We start from the raw sequence: 16,855 nt of genomic DNA, 5'->3' as shown, positions 1-16,855 counted from the left end.
AGGTTAATAATACTTTGGGATCAAAATGACCCCCAAATTCTATGATTTAAGCTGTTTTTTAGGGTTTTTTGAAAAAAACACCCGAATCCAAAACACACCCGAATCCGACAAAAAAAATTCGGTGAGGTTTTGCCAAAACGCGGTCGAACCCAAAACACGGCCGCGGAACCGAACCCAAAACCAAAACACAAAACCCGAAAAATTTCCGGCGCTCATCTCTAGACTATTTATTAGGATGATAATATCAGTGACATCCAGCTGTATAACAGACAGGGTCAGTGTCAGAGTGTTCCATCTATAACACTGCAGCCACACTCGCTTTACAGCTGTGCTGGAAGGGTTAATCATAATGCCAATGTGAGTATTGCTCCTGTAAAAGATGAGAGGGAGGCGCAAAGAGAGTAAAATATCAGTGTGGGAAGTGCTGGTGTAACATTGCCACTAACCAGAAAGAGGGAGTTACTGTAAGTCACTGGCCGAGGCGCTGAGGGGAGAAGGCACCGTGTACACGGTACAGCCAGAGAGTGAGGGAAAGGCAGAGACTGCAACAAGAGACTTCTGAGCCAGAGACACCCCAGTACCAGAGCTTGATGACAGAGGCTGCTGGGGAGAAACCACTGGAGGAACAGAAACCAGCGAGGATTTCAGCTCACGGAATTTATCATTAAACTGCTGACTCAAGAGCCAGGTCTGTGCACTATCCACAGAGATATACCGAGAATGGAGAGGAATGGCTGTCACTGATTTAAGGAACTAGAGTTTGGTAAGTTCTACTTCCATATGCTGCTGTATATGTAGCGTGAGGGGCATTACTACTGTACCTGAGGCAGCACCAGGTAACACTGTGTAACTGTGATAGGCAGCAAGAGTGAGCTGCTGGGCTTCCTACTCTCCTCTATTCCCAGAGCTGCCCTTCCGGGAATTCATCCGCAGGACAGAGCAGGAACCTGGAACGTGTCTCCACCAAGTATAAGTTACTGTAGTGCTATCCCTGGTGCAAGGAGCGCCTGTCTGAGCTCTAACTCTAATGACAGCTTAGGCTAGCGCAGATGCTGTTACAGGACTTCTCCCGAGTGAGTTATCAGGTGGATACTGCACTGTACTAGCCAATGGGGGTCACACACTTAAGTAATAATATTGCCCAGACAATGCACAGTTCCCATAGTTATATCAACTGTCTTTTGTTTCCGGGGACTTTCCCAGGTGTTCATGATTAGTCCCAGTAAGTGTTTTTGTTTTATTATTTATTTATGTGTTACAGTACTGTAATATGTACCTGTTTATGGGAGTTGAATGCAGTTGTTGTTACTGTATATTCATCTGTAGGTTTATAGCTGATAAGTATTTTAAAAAGTATTTACAATTAAGTGCTACAAAACAGGAAACAAAAACAGATTCACAGCAATGTTGCTTAAGCTGGGTACACACTGGGCGATATATCTGGCGTTCGAGCAAACAGCCGATATATATCGCTAGCCGCCCGGGTCAGTGCAGGTGTATGCACCCCATATGTCTGCGAACAACGTCGTTCACAGGCATATTGCATCTGATATGCAGCACAGCCGATGGCTGATATTTCAGCAGATATATTGGCATATATGGCTGTGTGTAGGGACGGTCCGCCGATTGCCCATACAGTTGCTGCAGGGACTAACGTCACAATTGGATATGCAAATGTAAATGCTCGTCCAGCTGGCTGTCAGGACCGAAATATCGAGCGGACGATCAGTACGTGTATCCAGTATGCTTACCAGAATCCGGGTCCACCGACATGTCAGTCCAGTGACTTGCAATTGTTTTATAAATTGATGAAACCACCAATGCAGTCCACCGTTGGTACCCCAGTGCCGAGCACACAGAACCGGGTAGTAATATTCTTAGACACAACATCAATTTCAGGAAATGGAGGACTGACAGTCCAGGATGAAGAGTATAGTCATTCTGAAAACCATATTATTTCTCTTACGTCTTAGAGGATGCTGGGGACTCCGTAAGGACCATGGGTTATAGACGGGCTCCGCAGGAGACATGGGCACTATAAAGAACTTTTAGTATGGGTGTGCACTGGCTCCTCCCTCTATGCCCCTCCTCCAGACCTCAGTTAGATCCTGTGCCCAGAGGAGACTGGGTGCATTACAGAGGAGCTCTCCAGAGTTTCTCTGAAAAAGAATTTTGTTAGGTTTTTTATTTTCAGGGAGCACTGCTGGCAACAGGCTCCCTGCATCGTGGGACTGAGGAGAGAGAAGCAGCCCTACTTAAATGATAGGCTCTGCTTCTTAGGCTACTGGACACCAATAGCTCCAGAGGGAGTCGGAACGCTGGTTTCACCCCGCAGTTCGTCCCAGAGCCGCGCCGCCGTCCTCCTCGCAGAGCCGGAAGATAGAAGCCGGGTGAGTATAAGAAGAAAAGAAGACTTCAAGGCGGCAGAAGACTTCAGATCTTCACTGAGGTAAGCCGCTGCGCGCCATTGCTCCCACACACTACACACACGGAACAGGCACTGATGGGTGCAGGGCGCAGGGGGGGCGCCCTGGGCAGCAATAAACCTCTGGACTGGCATATAAGGGTACATTAGGCTGCGGAGGCAGTAAATGCAGAGATCCCCCGCCATTTTTTGTATGTTCAAGCGGGACCGAAGCCCACCGCTGGAGGGGGCGGAGCTTGATCCCTCAGCACTAACAGCACCATTTCTCTGACGTCCTAGTGGATGCTGGGAACTCCGTAAGGACCATGGGGAATAGCGGCTCCGCAGGAGACTGGGCACAAAAAGTAAAAGCTTTAGACTAGCTGGTGTGCACTGGCTCCTCCCCCTATGACCCTCCTCCAAGCCTCAGTTAGATTTTTGTGCCCGAACGAGAAGGGTGCAAGCTAGGTGGCTCTCCTGAGCTGCTTAGAAGTAAAAGTTTAAATAGGTTTTTTATTTTCAGTGAGTCCTGCTGGCAACAGGCTCACTGCATCGTGGGACTAAGGGGAGAAGAAGCGAACTCACCTGACTGCAGAGTGGATTGGGCTTCTTGGCTACTGGACATTAGCTCCAGAGGGACGATCACAGGTTCAGCCTGGATGGGTCCCGGAGCCGCGCCGCCGGCCCCCTTACAGAGCCAGAAGAGCGAAGAGGTCCGGAGAAAGCGGCGGCAGAAGACGTTCCTGTCTTCAAATAAGGTAGCGCACAGCACTGCAGCTGTGCGCCATTGCTTTCAGCACACTTCACACTCCGGTCACTGAGGGTGCAGGGCGCTGGGGGGGAGCGCCCTGAGACGCAATAAAAACGATATAAAAACCTTATATGGCTAAAAAAAATGCATCACATATAGCTCCTGGGCTATATGGATGCATTTATCCCCTGCCAGTTTCCTGAAAAAAGCGGGAGAAAAGGCCGCCGTGAAGGGGGCAGAGCCTTTCTCCTCAGCACACAAGCGCCATTTTCTTTCACAGCTCCGCTGGAAGGACGGCTCCCTGACTCTCCCCTGCAGTCCTGCACTACAGAAACAGGGTAAAACAGAGAGGGGGGCACTATTGGCAGCTAATATATAAATACAGCAGCTATAACAGGGAGTAACACTTATATAAGGTTATCCCTGTATATATATAGCGCTCTGGTGTGTGCTGGCAAACTCTCCCTCTGTCTCCCCAAAGGGCTAGTGGGGTCCTGTCCTCTATCAGAGCATTCTCTGTGTGTGTGCTGGGTGTCGGTACGATTGTGTCGACATGTATGAGGAGGAAAACGATGTGGAAGCAGAGCAATTGCCTGTGTTAGTGATGTCACCCCCTAGGGAGTCGACACCTGACTGGATGGTAGTAATTAAAGAATTACGTGACAATGTCAGCACTTTGCAAAAAACTGTTGACGACATGAGACAGCCGACAAATCAATTAGTGCCTGTTCAGGCGTCTCAGACACCGTCAGGGGCGCTAAAACGCCCGTTACCTCAGATGGTCGACACAGACCCTGACACGGATACTGAATCCAGTGTCGACGGTGACGAGACAAACGTAATGTCCAGTAGGGCCACACGTTACATGATCACGGCAATGAAGGAGGCATTGAACATTTCTGACACTACAAGTACCACAAAAAAGGGTATTATGTGGGGTGTGAAAAAACTACCAGTGGTTTTTCCTGAGTCAGATGAATTAAATGAGGTGTGTGATAAAGCGTGGGTTTCCCCCGATAAAAAACTGCTGATTTCTAATAAATTATTGGCACTATACCCTTTCCCGCCAGAGGTTAGGGCACGTTGGGAAACACCCCCTAGGGTAGATAAGGCGCTCACGCGCTTATCAAAACAAGTGGCGTTACCGTCTCCTGATACGGCCGCTCTCAAGGAACCAGCTGATAGAAGGCTGGAAAATATCTTAAAAGGTATATACACACATACCGGTGTTATACTGCGACCAGCGATCGCCTCAGCCTGGATGTGCAGCGCTGGAGTGGCTTGGTCGGATTCCCTGACTGAAAATATTGATACCCTGGATAGGGACAGTATATTATTAACTATAGAGCATTTAAAGGATGCATTACTATATATGCGAGATGCACAGAGGGATATTTGCACCCTGGCATCTAGAGTAAGTGCGATGTCCATTTCTGCCAGAAGAACGTTATAGACGCGACAGTGGTCAGGTGATGCGGATTCCAAACGACATATGGAAGTATTGCCGTATAAAGGGGAGGAGTTATTTGGGGTCGGTCTATCGGACCTGGTGGCCACAGCAACGGCTGGAAAATCCACCTTTTTACCCCAGGTCACCTCTCAGCAGAAAAAGACACCGTCTTTTCAAACCCAGTCCTTTCGTCCCTATAAGGGCAAGAGGGAAAAAGGCCGCTCGTTCCTGCCCCGGGGCAGAGGAAGGGGAAAAAGACTGCACCATGCAGCCTCTTCCCAGGAGCAGAAGCCCTCCCCCGCTTCTGCCAAGTCCTCAGCATGACGCTGGGGCTCTGCAAGCAGACTCGGGCACGGTGGGGGGCCGTCTCAAGAATTTCAGCGCGCAGTGGGCTCACTCGCAAGTGGACCCCTGGATCCTGCAGGTAGTATCACAGGGGTACAAATTGGAATTCGAGACGTCTCCCCCTCGCCGGTTCCTGAAGTCTGCTCTACCAACGTCTCCCTCCGACAGGGAGGCAGTATTGGAAGCTATTCACAAGCTGTATTCCCAGCAGGTGATAATCAAGGTACCCCTCCTACAACAGGGAAAGGGGTATTATTCCACGCTGTTTGTGGTACCGAAGCCGGACGGCTCGGTGAGACCAATTTTAAATCTAAAATCTTTGAACACTTACATAAAAAGGTTCAAATTCAAGATGGAGTCACTCAGAGCAGTGATAGCGAACCTGGAAGAAGGGGACTATATGGTATCTCTAGACATCAAGGATGCTTATCTCCATGTCCCAATCTACCCTTCTCACCAAGGGTACCTCAGGTTTGTGATACAAAACTGTCATTATCAGTTTCAGACGCTGCCGTTTGGATTGTCCACGGCACCACGGGTCTTTACCAAGGTAATGGCCGAAATGATGATTCTTCTTCGAAGAAAAGGCGTATTAATTATCCCTTACTTGGACGATCTCCTGATAAGGGCAAGATCCAGGGAACAGTTAGAGGTCGGAGTAGCACTATCTCAGGTAGTGCTACGTCAGCACGGGTGGATTCTAAATATCCCAAAATCACAGCTGATTCCGACAACACGTCTACTGTTCCTAGGGATGATTCTGGACACAGTCCAGAAAAAGGTGTTTCTCCCGGAGGAGAAGGCCAGGGAGTTATCCGAGCTAGTCAGGAACCTCCTAAAACCAGGACAAGTGTCAGTGCATCAGTGCACGAGAGTCCTGGGAAAAATGGTGGCTTCTTACGAAGCGATTCCATTCGGAAGATTCCATGCAAGAACTTTTCAGTGGGATCTGCTGGACAAATGGTCCGGATCGCATCTTCAGATGCATCAGCGGATAACCCTATCTCCAAGGACAAGGGTATCTCTCCTGTGGTGGTTACAGAAGGCTCATCTTCTAGAGGGCCGCAGATTCGGCATTCAGGATTGGATGCTGGTAACCACGGATGCCAGCCTGAGAGGCTGGGGAGCAGTCACACAGGGAAGAAATTTCCAGGGCTTGTGGTCAAGCATGGAAACGTCTCTTCACATAAATATCCTAGAGCTAAGGGCCATTTACAATGCCCTAAGTCAAGCAAGGCCTCTGCTTCAGGGTCAACCGGTATTGATCCAGTCGGACAACATCACGGCTGTCGCCCACGTAAACAGACAGGGCGGCACAAGAAGCAGGAGGGCAATGGCAGAAGCTGCAAGGATTCTCCGCTGGGCGGAAAATCATGTGATAGCACTGTCAGCAGTGTTCATTCCGGGAGTGGACAACTGGGAAGCAGACTTCCTCAGCAGACACGACCTCCACCCGGGGGAGTGGGGACTTCATCCAGAAGTCTTCCAAGTGATTGTAAACCGTTGGGAAAAACCAAAGGTGGACATGATGGCGTCCCGTCTCAACAAGAAACTGGACAGATATTGCGCCAGGTCAAGGGACCCTCAGGCAATAGCGGTGGACGCTCTGGTAACTCCGTGGGTGTTCCAGTCGGTATATGTGTTCCCTCCTCTTCCTCTCATACCAAAAGTACTGAGAATCATAAGAAGGAGAGGAGTAAGAACGATACTCGTGGCTCCGGATTGGCCAAGAAGAACTTGGTACCCGGAGCTGCAAGAGATGCTCACGGAGGACCCGTGGCCTCTACCTCTAAGGAAGGACCTGCTCCAGCAGGGACCTTGTCTGTTCCAAGACTTACCGCGGCTGCGTTTGACGGCATGGCGGTTGAACGCCGGATCCTGAAGGAAAAAGGCATTCCAGATGAAGTCATCCCTACCCTGATCAAGGCCAGGAAGGATGTAACTGCAAAACATTATCATCGCATTTGGCGAAAATATGTTGCGTGGTGTGAGGCCAAGAAGGCCCCTACGGAGGAATTTCAACTGGGTCGTTTCCTACATTTCCTGCAAGCAGGATTGTCTATGGGCCTAAAATTAGGATCCATTAAGGTTCAAATTTCGGCCCTGTCGATCTTCTTCCAGAAAGAACTGGCTTCAGTGCCTGAAGTTCAGACGTTTGTCAAAGGGGTACTGCATATACAGCCTCCTTTTGTGCCTCCAGTGGCACCTTGGGATCTCAATGTAGTTTTAGGGTTCCTAAAATCACATTGGTTTGAACCACTTGCCACAGTGGATTTGAAATATCTCACATGGAAAGTGGTAATGCTGTTGGCCCTGGCTTCAGCCAGGCGCGTATCAGAATTGGCGGCTTTATCCTATAAAAGCCCTTACCTGATATTTCATTCGGATAGGGCGGAATTGAGGACTCGTCCTCAATTTCTCCCTAAGGTGGTTTCAGCGTTTCACATGAATCAACCTATTGTGGTACCTGTGGCTACTAGGGACTTGGAGGACTCCAAGTTGCTGGACGTAGTCAGGGCCCTGAAAATATATGTTTCCAGGACGGCTGGAGTCAGAAAATCTGACTCGCTGTTTATACTGTATGCACCCAACAAGCTGGGTGCTCCTGCTTCTAAGCAGACGATTGCTCGTTGGATTTGTAGTACAATTCAACTTGCACATTCTGTGGCAGGCCTGCCACAGCCAAAATCTGTAAAAGCCCGTTCCACAAGGAAGGTGGGCTCATCTTGGGCGGCTGCCCGAGGGGTCTCGGCTTTACAACTTTGCCGAGCAGCTACTTGGTCAGGGGCAAACACGTTTGCTAAATTCTACAAATTTGATACCCTGGCTGAGGAGGACCTGGAGTTCTCTCATTCGGTGCCGCAGAGTCATCCGCACTCTCCCGCCCGTTTGGGAGCTTTGGTATAATCCCCATGGTCCTTACGGAGTTCCCAGCATCCACTAGGACTTCAGAGAAAATAAGAATTTACTTACCGACAATTCTATTTCTCATAGTCCGTAGTGGATGCTGGGCGCCCATCCCAAGTGCGGATTGTCTGCAATACTTGTATATAGTTATTGTTACAAACAAATCGGGTTGTTTATTGTTGGAAGCCATCTTTTCAGAGGCTCCTACGGTTATCATACTGTTAACTGGGTTCAGATCACGAGTTGTACGGTGTGATTGGTGTGGCTGGTATGAGTCTTACCCCGGATTCAAGATCCTTCCTTATTATGTACGCTCGTCCGGGCACAGTATCTTAACTGAGGCTTGGAGGAGGGTCATAGGGGGAGGAGCCAGTGCACACCAGCTAGTCTAAAGCTTTTACTTTTTGTGCCCAGTCTCCTGCGGAGCCGCTATTCCCCATGGTCCTTACGGAGTTCCCAGCATCCACTACGGACTATGAGAAATAGAATTATCGGTAAGTAAATTCTTATTTTTCTCCACAGAACGCTGCAGAGAAGCTGGCTCCCCGGACTCTCCCCTGCTGAACTCGGTGACAGAGGGCTGAAAAGAGGGGGGGGGGGGGTCATTTTAAGGTGCAGTGAGTGTATACACATTGATTATATATATAAAAAGCGCTATCTGGGTTTTATTCCAGTGTTAGTTGGTGCTGGGTGTGTGCTGGCATACTCTCTCTCTGTCTCTCCAAAGGGCCTTGTTGGGGAATTGTCCCCTTATAGATATATCCCTGTGTGTGTGGGGGTGTCGGTACGTGCGTGTCAGCATGTCTGAAGCGGATGAGTGGTGTGTCTCCGTCGGCAACGCCGACTCATTATTGGATGGACATGTGGCATATGTTAAATGCAAGTGTGGCCTCATTACATACGAGACTGGACAAAGCAGAGTCCAGGGAGAAAGCAGGGAGTCAATCCACGGATTGGACTGGGTCACAGGGCCCTTCTGGGTCTCAAAAACGTCCCCTATCCCAAATAATAGACACTGATACCGACACGGATTCTGATTCCAGTGTCGACTATGATGATGCAAAATTGCACCCAAGGGTTGCAAAAAGTATTCAGCGTATGATTATTGCAATAAAAGATGTTTTGCATATCACAGATGACCCCTCTGTCCCTGACACGAGGATGCGCATGTATAAGGAAAAGAAACCTGAGGTAACCTTTCCCCCATCTCATGAGCTTAACGAGTTATTTGAAAAAGCTTGGGAAACTCCAGATAAAAAACTGCAGATTCCCAAAAGGGTTCTTATGGCGTATCCTTTCCCTGCACAGGACAGGGTACGTTGGGAATCCGCTCCCAGGGTGGACAAGGCTTTAACTCGCCTGTCCAAGAAGGTGGCGCTACCGTCTCCGGACACGGCAGCCCTCAAGGATCCTGCTGATCGCAGACAGGAGACTACTTTAAAGTCTATTTATGCGCATACGGGTGCTTTGCTCAGACATGGCTATTTCTGTGAGATGTGCTCTATGGACCCGCCAATGGACGGGTGATGCAGACTCTAAGAAGCATATGGAGGTTTTACCTTACAAGGGTGAAGTGTTGTTTGGGGAGGGGCTCGCGGACCTGGTTGCCACAGCTACCGCGGGTAAATCTACCTTTTTACCTTTTGTTCCCCAACAGCAAAAGAAAACTCCACAGTATCAGATGCAGTCTTTTCGGTCGCATAAGTCCAGAAGAGGTCAGGGCTCCTCCTTCCTTGCCAGAGGTAAGGGTAGAGGAAAGAGAACACCTGCTTCGGCTAGTTCCCAGGAGCAGAAGTCCTCCCCGGCTTCTACAAAATCCACCGCATGACGCTGGGGCTCCCCTAAGGGAGTCCGCATCAGTGGGGGCACGCCTCGACTTTTCAGCCAGATCTGGATTCTTTCAGACGTGGATCCTTGGGCAATGGAAATTGTTTCCCAAGGCTACAAGCTGGAATTCGAAGAGGTGCCCCCTCGCCGATTTTTCAAGTCGGCCTTGCCAGCTTCACCCCCGGAGAGGGAAGTAATGTTAGCTGCAATTCAAAAGCTGTGTCAACAGCAAGTGGTGTTCAAGGTTCCCCTGGTCCAACAGGGAAAAGCGTACTATTTAACCCTGTTTGTGGTCCCGAAGCTGGATGGTTCGGTCAGACCCATTTTAAATCTAAAATCCCTAAACCTGTACTTGAAAAGGTTCAAATTCAAGATGGAATCGCTCCGAGCTGTAATATCCAGCCTGGAAGGGGGGATTTTATAGTGTCACTAGACATAAAGGATGCATACCTTAATGTCCCCATATACCCCCCTCATCAGGAGTACCTGAGATTCGCTGTACAGGACTGTCATTACCAGTTTCAGACGTTGCCGTTTGGGCTTTCCACGGCCCGAGGATTTTCACCAAGGTATTGGCGGAGATGATGGTGCTCCTGCGCAGGCAGGGAGTCACAATTATCCCATACTTGGACGATCTCCTGATAAAGGCGAGATCGAGAGACCAATTGCTGAAGAGCGTGTCGCTCTCCCTGAAAGTGCTGCAACAGCACGGTTGGATTCTCAATCTGCCAAAGTCACAATTGGTTCCAACGACTCGGCTATCATTCCTAGGCATGATTCTGGACACGGAATAAAGGAGTGTTTTTCTCCCATTGGAAAAAGCCCAAGATCTCCAGAACATGGTCAGAGACCTGCTAAAACCAAAAAGAGAGTCTGTTCATCAATGCACTCGAGTTCTGGGAAAAATGGTGGCAGCCTACAAGACCATCCCCTTCGGCAGGTTTCATGCGAGGATTTTTCAGTGGGACCTTCTGGACAAGTGGTCCGGGTCCCATCTACAAATACATCAGAAAATAATCCTGTCCCCCAGGGCCAGGGTGTCTCTCCTGTGGTGGCTGCAGAGTGCTCACCTTTTAGAGGGTCGCAGGTTCGGCATTCAAGACTGGGTTCTGGTGACCACGGACGCGAGCCTCCGGGGATGGGGAGCAGTCACACAAGGAAGAAATTTTCAGGGACTATGGTCAAGCCAGGAGGCTTGTCTACAGATCAACATACTGGAATTGAGGGCCATATACAACGGCCTACGACAAGCAGAGAATCTTCTTCGCGACCTACCGGTTCTGATTCAATCGGACAACGTCACAGCCGTGGCTCATGTAAACCGCCAAGGCGGGACAAGGAGCAGAGTAGCGATGGCGGAAGCCACCAGGATTCTTCGCTGGGCGGAAAATCACGTAAGCGCTCTGTCAGCTGTCTTCATTCCGGGAGTGGACAACTGGGAAGCAGACTTCCTCAGCAGACACGATCTCCATCCGGGAGAGTGGGGACTTCATCAAGAAGTTTTTGCAGAGATAACAAGTCTTTGGGGAATTCCTCAAATAGACATGATGGCATCACGCCTCAACAAGAAGCTTCGGAGGTATTGTGCCAGGTCAGGGGACCCTCAGGCAGTAGCAGTAGACGCCCTAGTGACACCATGGGTGTTTCAGTCGGTCTATGTATTTCCTCCTCTTCCTCTCATCTCAAAAATATTGAGAATCATAAGACAAAGAAGAGTGCAGACAATACTCATTGTCCCAGATTGGCCTCGAAGGGCCTGGTACTCAGATCTTCAGGAAATGCTCACAGAAGATCCGTGTCCTCTTCCTCTCAGGGAGGACCTGTTACAGCAGGGGCCATGTGTGTTCCAAGACTTACCGCGGTTACGTTTGACGGCATGGCGGTTGAACACCGAATCCTAGCTGGGAAAGGTATTCCGGAGGAAGTCATCCCTACTCTGATAAAGGCTAGGAAGGAGGAGACGGCAAAGCATTATCACCATATCTGGAGGAAGTATGTATCTTGGTGTGGGGCCAAGAATGCTCCTACGGAAGATTTCCATCTGGGCCGGTTTCTCCACTTTCTACTAGTGATGAGCGGGTTCGGATCCTCGGGATCCGAACCCGCCCGAACTCACCTTTTTTTTCACGGGTCCGAGCGACTCGGATCCTCCCGCCTTGCTCGGTTAACCCGAGAGCGCCCGAACGTCATCATCCTGCTGTCGGATTCTCGCGAGATTCGGATTCTATATAAGGAGCCGCGCGTCGCCGCCATTTTCACACGTGCATTGAGATTGATAGGGAGAGGACGTGGCTGGCGTCCTCTCCGTTATAGTAGAAAAGACTGAGTGACTTAGTTATAATTGTGGGGAGGATTGGGGACGGGGAGCAGCTGTTAGGGAGTACAGTGCAGGGTTTTGATTATACCACCAGTGAGTTTAATCCGTTGTTTCTCTGCCTGAAAAAAAACGCTCCACCATATCTGTGCTCACTCAGTGTGCTGCACTGCTGCATATATCTGTGCTGAGTGCACTGCTCACACTGCCTAATTGTGGGGACTGGGGAGCAGTTATAGCAGGAGTACAGTGCACAGTTTTGCTGACAGTGACCACCAGTCCAGTATACGTTTGTCTGCCTGAAAAACACTCCTGTGGTGGCTTTTTTTTTCTTCATACTAGTTTAGCAGTCTGCTGACAGTGTCCACCAGGTCCGTTATTATTATACAGTATATTATATATATATATATATATATATATATATATATATAGCAGTACGGTAGGCCACGGCTGTACCTACCTCTGTGTCGTCAGTGCACTCGTCGTCCATAAGTAATATAATACTATACTATAGTATCCATCCATCTACATTGTATACCTGTGGTGGCTTTTTTTTTCTTCATACTAGTTTAGCAGTCTGCTGACAGTGTCCACCAGGTCCGTTATTATTATTATTATACAGTATATTATATATATATATATATATATATATATATATATATATATAGCAGTACGGTAGGCCACGGCTGTACCTACCTCCGTGTCGTCAGTGCACTCGTCGTCCATAAGTAATATAATACTATACTATCCATCCATCTACATTGTATACCTGTGGTGGCTTTTTTTTTCTTCATACTAGTTTAGCAGTCTGCTGACAGTGTCCACCAGGTCCGTTATTATTATTATACAGTATATTATATATATATATATATATATATATATATATATATAGCAGTACGGTAGGCCACGGCTGTACCTACCTCTGTGTCGTCAGTGCACTCGTCGTCCATAAGTAATATAATACTATACTATCCATCCATCTACATTGTATACCTGTGGTGGTTTTTTTTCTTCTTCATACTAGTTTAGCAGTCTGCTGACAGTGTCCACCAGGTCCATTATTATTATTATACAGTATATTATATATATATATATATATATATAGCAGTACGGTAGGCCACGGCTGTACCTACCTCTGTGTCGTCAGTGCACTCGTCGTCCATAAGTAATATAATACTATACTATCCATCCATCTACATTGTATACCTGTGGGTTTTTTTTTCTTCATACTAGTTTAGCAGTCTGCTGACAGTGTCCACCAGGTCCGTTATTATTATTATACAGTATATTTTATATATATATATATATATATATATAGCAGTACGGTAGGCCACGGCTGTACCTACCTCTGTGTCGTCAGTGCACTCGTCGTCCATAAGTAATATAATACTATAGTATCCATCCATCTACATTGTATACCTGTGGTGGCTTTTAGTTGTGCGCATTAAAATATGGAGAACAAAAATGTGGAGGTTAAAAAAATAGGGAAAGATCAAGATCCACTTCCACCTCGTGCTGAAGCTGCTGCCACTAGTCATGGCCGAGACGATGAAATGCCATCAACGTCGTCTGCCAAGGCCGATGCCCAATGTCATAGTACAGAGCATGTAAAATCCAAAACACAAAAGATCAGTAAAATGACCCAAAAATCTAAATTAAAAGCGTCTGAGGAGAAGCGTAAACTTGCCAATATGCCATTTACGACACGGAGTGGCAAGGAACGGCTGAGGCTCTGGCCTATGTTCATGGCTAGTGGTTCAGCTTCACATGAGGATGGAAGCACTCATCCTCTCGCTAGAAAAAAGAAAAGACTTAAGCTGGCAAAAGCACAGCAAAGAACTGTGCGTTCTTCGAAATCACAAATCCCCAAGGAGAGTCCAAATGTGTCGGCTGCGATGCCTGACCTTCCCAACACTGGACGGGAAGAGCTTGCGCCTTCCACCATTTGCACGCCCCCTGCAAGTGCTGGAAGGAGCACCCGCAGTCCAGTTCCTGATAGTCAAATTGAAGATGTCAGTGTTGAAGTACAGGGGAGGGGTCCTGGGATGCACACCGGTAATGAGAGGTGCGACCCTGCGGAGACCTTTCAGTAGAACTGCATACAAAGAAAAAGGTTGCAGGTGCACAATTCAAACATTACCAATTTATTAATAATAATAATTGCAATAACATTTTGCATTTTAAGCGAGGTTCTTCGCATAGTTATGGCCATAAGTAACGGCTTGCCCACCGTGTCCAGGTGACCTCATTATTCGGGCAAGTCCCTAACATTTTGGGGGGTACAAATCTAGGGTGCGGGACCCCCCAAAATGAAGCAGCTGAGTGACCCCAGGGCAACACAAAAGTGAGAAAATATATAGTGAAAAAGTGAAAATAGGTTAGTGAGAGAGGCTGCTGAAAACAGCAGGGGTAAATTAGTGAGAGGTAAAGTAGTGAGAGGTAAAGTAGTGAAAAGTGAAGGTAGGAAATGAATTACATTGAAACAAAACACACGATAGGGATGAAAGTAAATATGAAAATAAGTGTTAATATGTGTTGCTCCTGAGGCAAAACAGCCACAACAGTCCAGGGGGACCCACACCCCCCGGAAATGCACCCCCATCTGATAATCCAATATACATAAGCTGACCTTATGTGAGAGGCTGCACGCCAGTGTTAAACACACTGTCTAATCTTGATAAAAACGCAGCCGAGCGTCGAAACGCGTTGATACAGTGTAACATTGATGTTTTAACCAGCATATCAATTGAGGGGAGCATGTGACATTGTTATATCCGGAATTTACTTTGTCAGCTGAAGTCCATCTCTGTTTCCCAAATTTGGTATGACTGGTCGTCTGTTCGTATTATTTTAAATAAAAGGGGTTTGTTTTGCCCTAATTGGCTTCCCTTTTTAATTCCACATATGTTCACATGAGCAATATTCATCTGTACCATATGGTCTAAGAAGAAAAATCTCTATATCTTCACTAAAGAAACCTTGATGTGTTTTCTACCACATTTATAAAAGTAAGCATACATGTAAGAATCCGTTGCCAAGTCTTCGTTACATCACTTTGGTGACCCCATAAGAAGGTGGACGTTTGAACTCTTCTGGGACATTTCCATCACTCTATTTCTTCCCCTACACAGTGGAAAGAACTTTCTTGCATATGCAGTATTACACTATGTTATGTTTAATTTTTTGTTTCATGTAAACCCCGATATCGGTGTGAGGACAACTCAAGTGAAGGGACATTTTGGAGCGCAAAGAGTGAGATCGTACCTTTTTCTTTGTTATATGAAGATACTTCTTTGACAATTACACGTAACTTCATATAGTTAGAATTCTCATTCTTCCTATGCAGGAGCAAATATCTCCCATCAGTAAAGTGTCTGCTGTTAGTGTAACAGGTCATTGGTTCTAATCCTGGGTATGACTGCTAAGAAATGTGTGATTTAAAATGAAAGACAATTAAATGTATAAATACAGTATGTAAAAAATTTTCAGAACACTCCATACACACACACACACACACACACACACACACACACATATACGTATACGCACACATACATACACATATTTCTCTGACGTCCTAGTGGATGCTGGGAACTCCGAAAGGACCATGGGGAATAGCGGCTCTGCAGGAGACTGGGCACAACTAAAGAAAGCTTTTAGGTCACCTGGTGTGCACTGGCTCCTCCCACTATGACCCTCCTCCAAGCCTCAGTTAGATTTTGTGCCCGGCCGAGGTTGGATGCACACTAGGGGCTCTCCTGAGCTTCTAAAAGAAAGTATAGAATTAGGTTTTTTATTTTACAGCGAGACCTGCTGGCAACAGGCTAACTGCAGCGAGGGACTAAGGGGAGAAGAAGCGAACCTACCTGCTTGCAGCTAGCTTGGGCTTCTTAGGCTACTGGACACCATTAGCTCCAGAGGGATCGACCGCACGGAACTGGCCTTGGTGTTCGGTCCCGGAGCCGCGCCGCCGTCCCCCATACAGAGCCAGAAGCAAGAAGAGGTCCGGAAAAGCGGCGGCAGAAGACATCAGTCTTCACCAAGGTAGCGCACAGCACTGCAGCTGTGCGCCATTGCTCCTCATACACACTTCACACTCCGGTCACTGAGGGTGCAGGGCGCTAGGGGGGGGGCGCCCTGAGCAGCAATAAAAACACCTTGGCTGGCAAAAATATCACAATATATAGCCCCAGAGGCTATATATGTGATAATTACCCCTGCCAGAATCCATAAAATAGCGGGAGAAAAGTCCGCGAAAAAGGGGCGGAGCTATCTCCCTCAGCACACTGGCGCCATTTCTCCCTCACAGCTCCGCTGGAAGGAAGCTCCCTGGCTCTCCCCTGCAGTCTACACTACAGAAAAAGGGTAAAAAAGAGAGGGGGGGCACTAAATTTAGGCGCAGTATATATAACAGCAGCTATAGGGGACATAATTCAGTTAGTCCCTGCATTATATAGCGCTCAGGTGTGTGCTGGCATACTCTCACTCTGTCTCCCCAAAGGGCTTTTGTGGGTCCTGTCCTCTGTTAGAGCATTCCCTGTGTGTGTGCGGTGTGTCGGTACGGCTGTGTCGACATGTTTGATGAGGATAATGATGTGGAGGCGGAGCAGATGCCTATAGAAGGGATGTCACCCCCTGCGGGGCAGACACCTGAGTGGATGGACTTATGGAAGGAATTGCGTGCACGTGTCGACTCCTTACACAAAAAATTTGATGACATGCCAAATGCGGGACAGCCGGCTTCTCAGCTTGAGCCTGTCCAGGCGTCTCAAAGGCCATCGGGGGCTCTAAAACGCCCGCTACCTCAGATGGCAGATGCGGATGTCGACACGGATACTGACACCAGTGTCGACGACG

The 16,855-nt window shown here is 48.0% G+C and overlaps 1 protein-coding gene across 2 annotated transcripts in view; it reads left to right on the top strand.

Annotated features, from left to right (window-relative positions):
• The first annotated feature begins 450 nt into the window (after nt 1–450).
• The window catches only part of FES (FES proto-oncogene, tyrosine kinase), a 224,744-nt gene continuing 208,339 nt past the window's right edge, over nt 451–16,855 (top strand). For both annotated transcript variants that reach the window (XM_063925860.1, XM_063925861.1), the window contains exon 1: nt 451–763. The gene's annotated coding sequence lies outside the window, so the exon portion shown is untranslated. The remainder of the gene's footprint in view (nt 764–16,855) is intronic.

Source organism: Pseudophryne corroboree, chromosome 6 (assembly GCF_028390025.1).
Source record: "Pseudophryne corroboree isolate aPseCor3 chromosome 6, aPseCor3.hap2, whole genome shotgun sequence".
In the NCBI taxonomy this organism is placed as follows: Eukaryota; Metazoa; Chordata; class Amphibia; order Anura; family Myobatrachidae; genus Pseudophryne; species Pseudophryne corroboree.
Note: the sequence above shows the minus strand (reverse complement) of the source record. Positions and strands in the feature narration are given on the sequence as shown.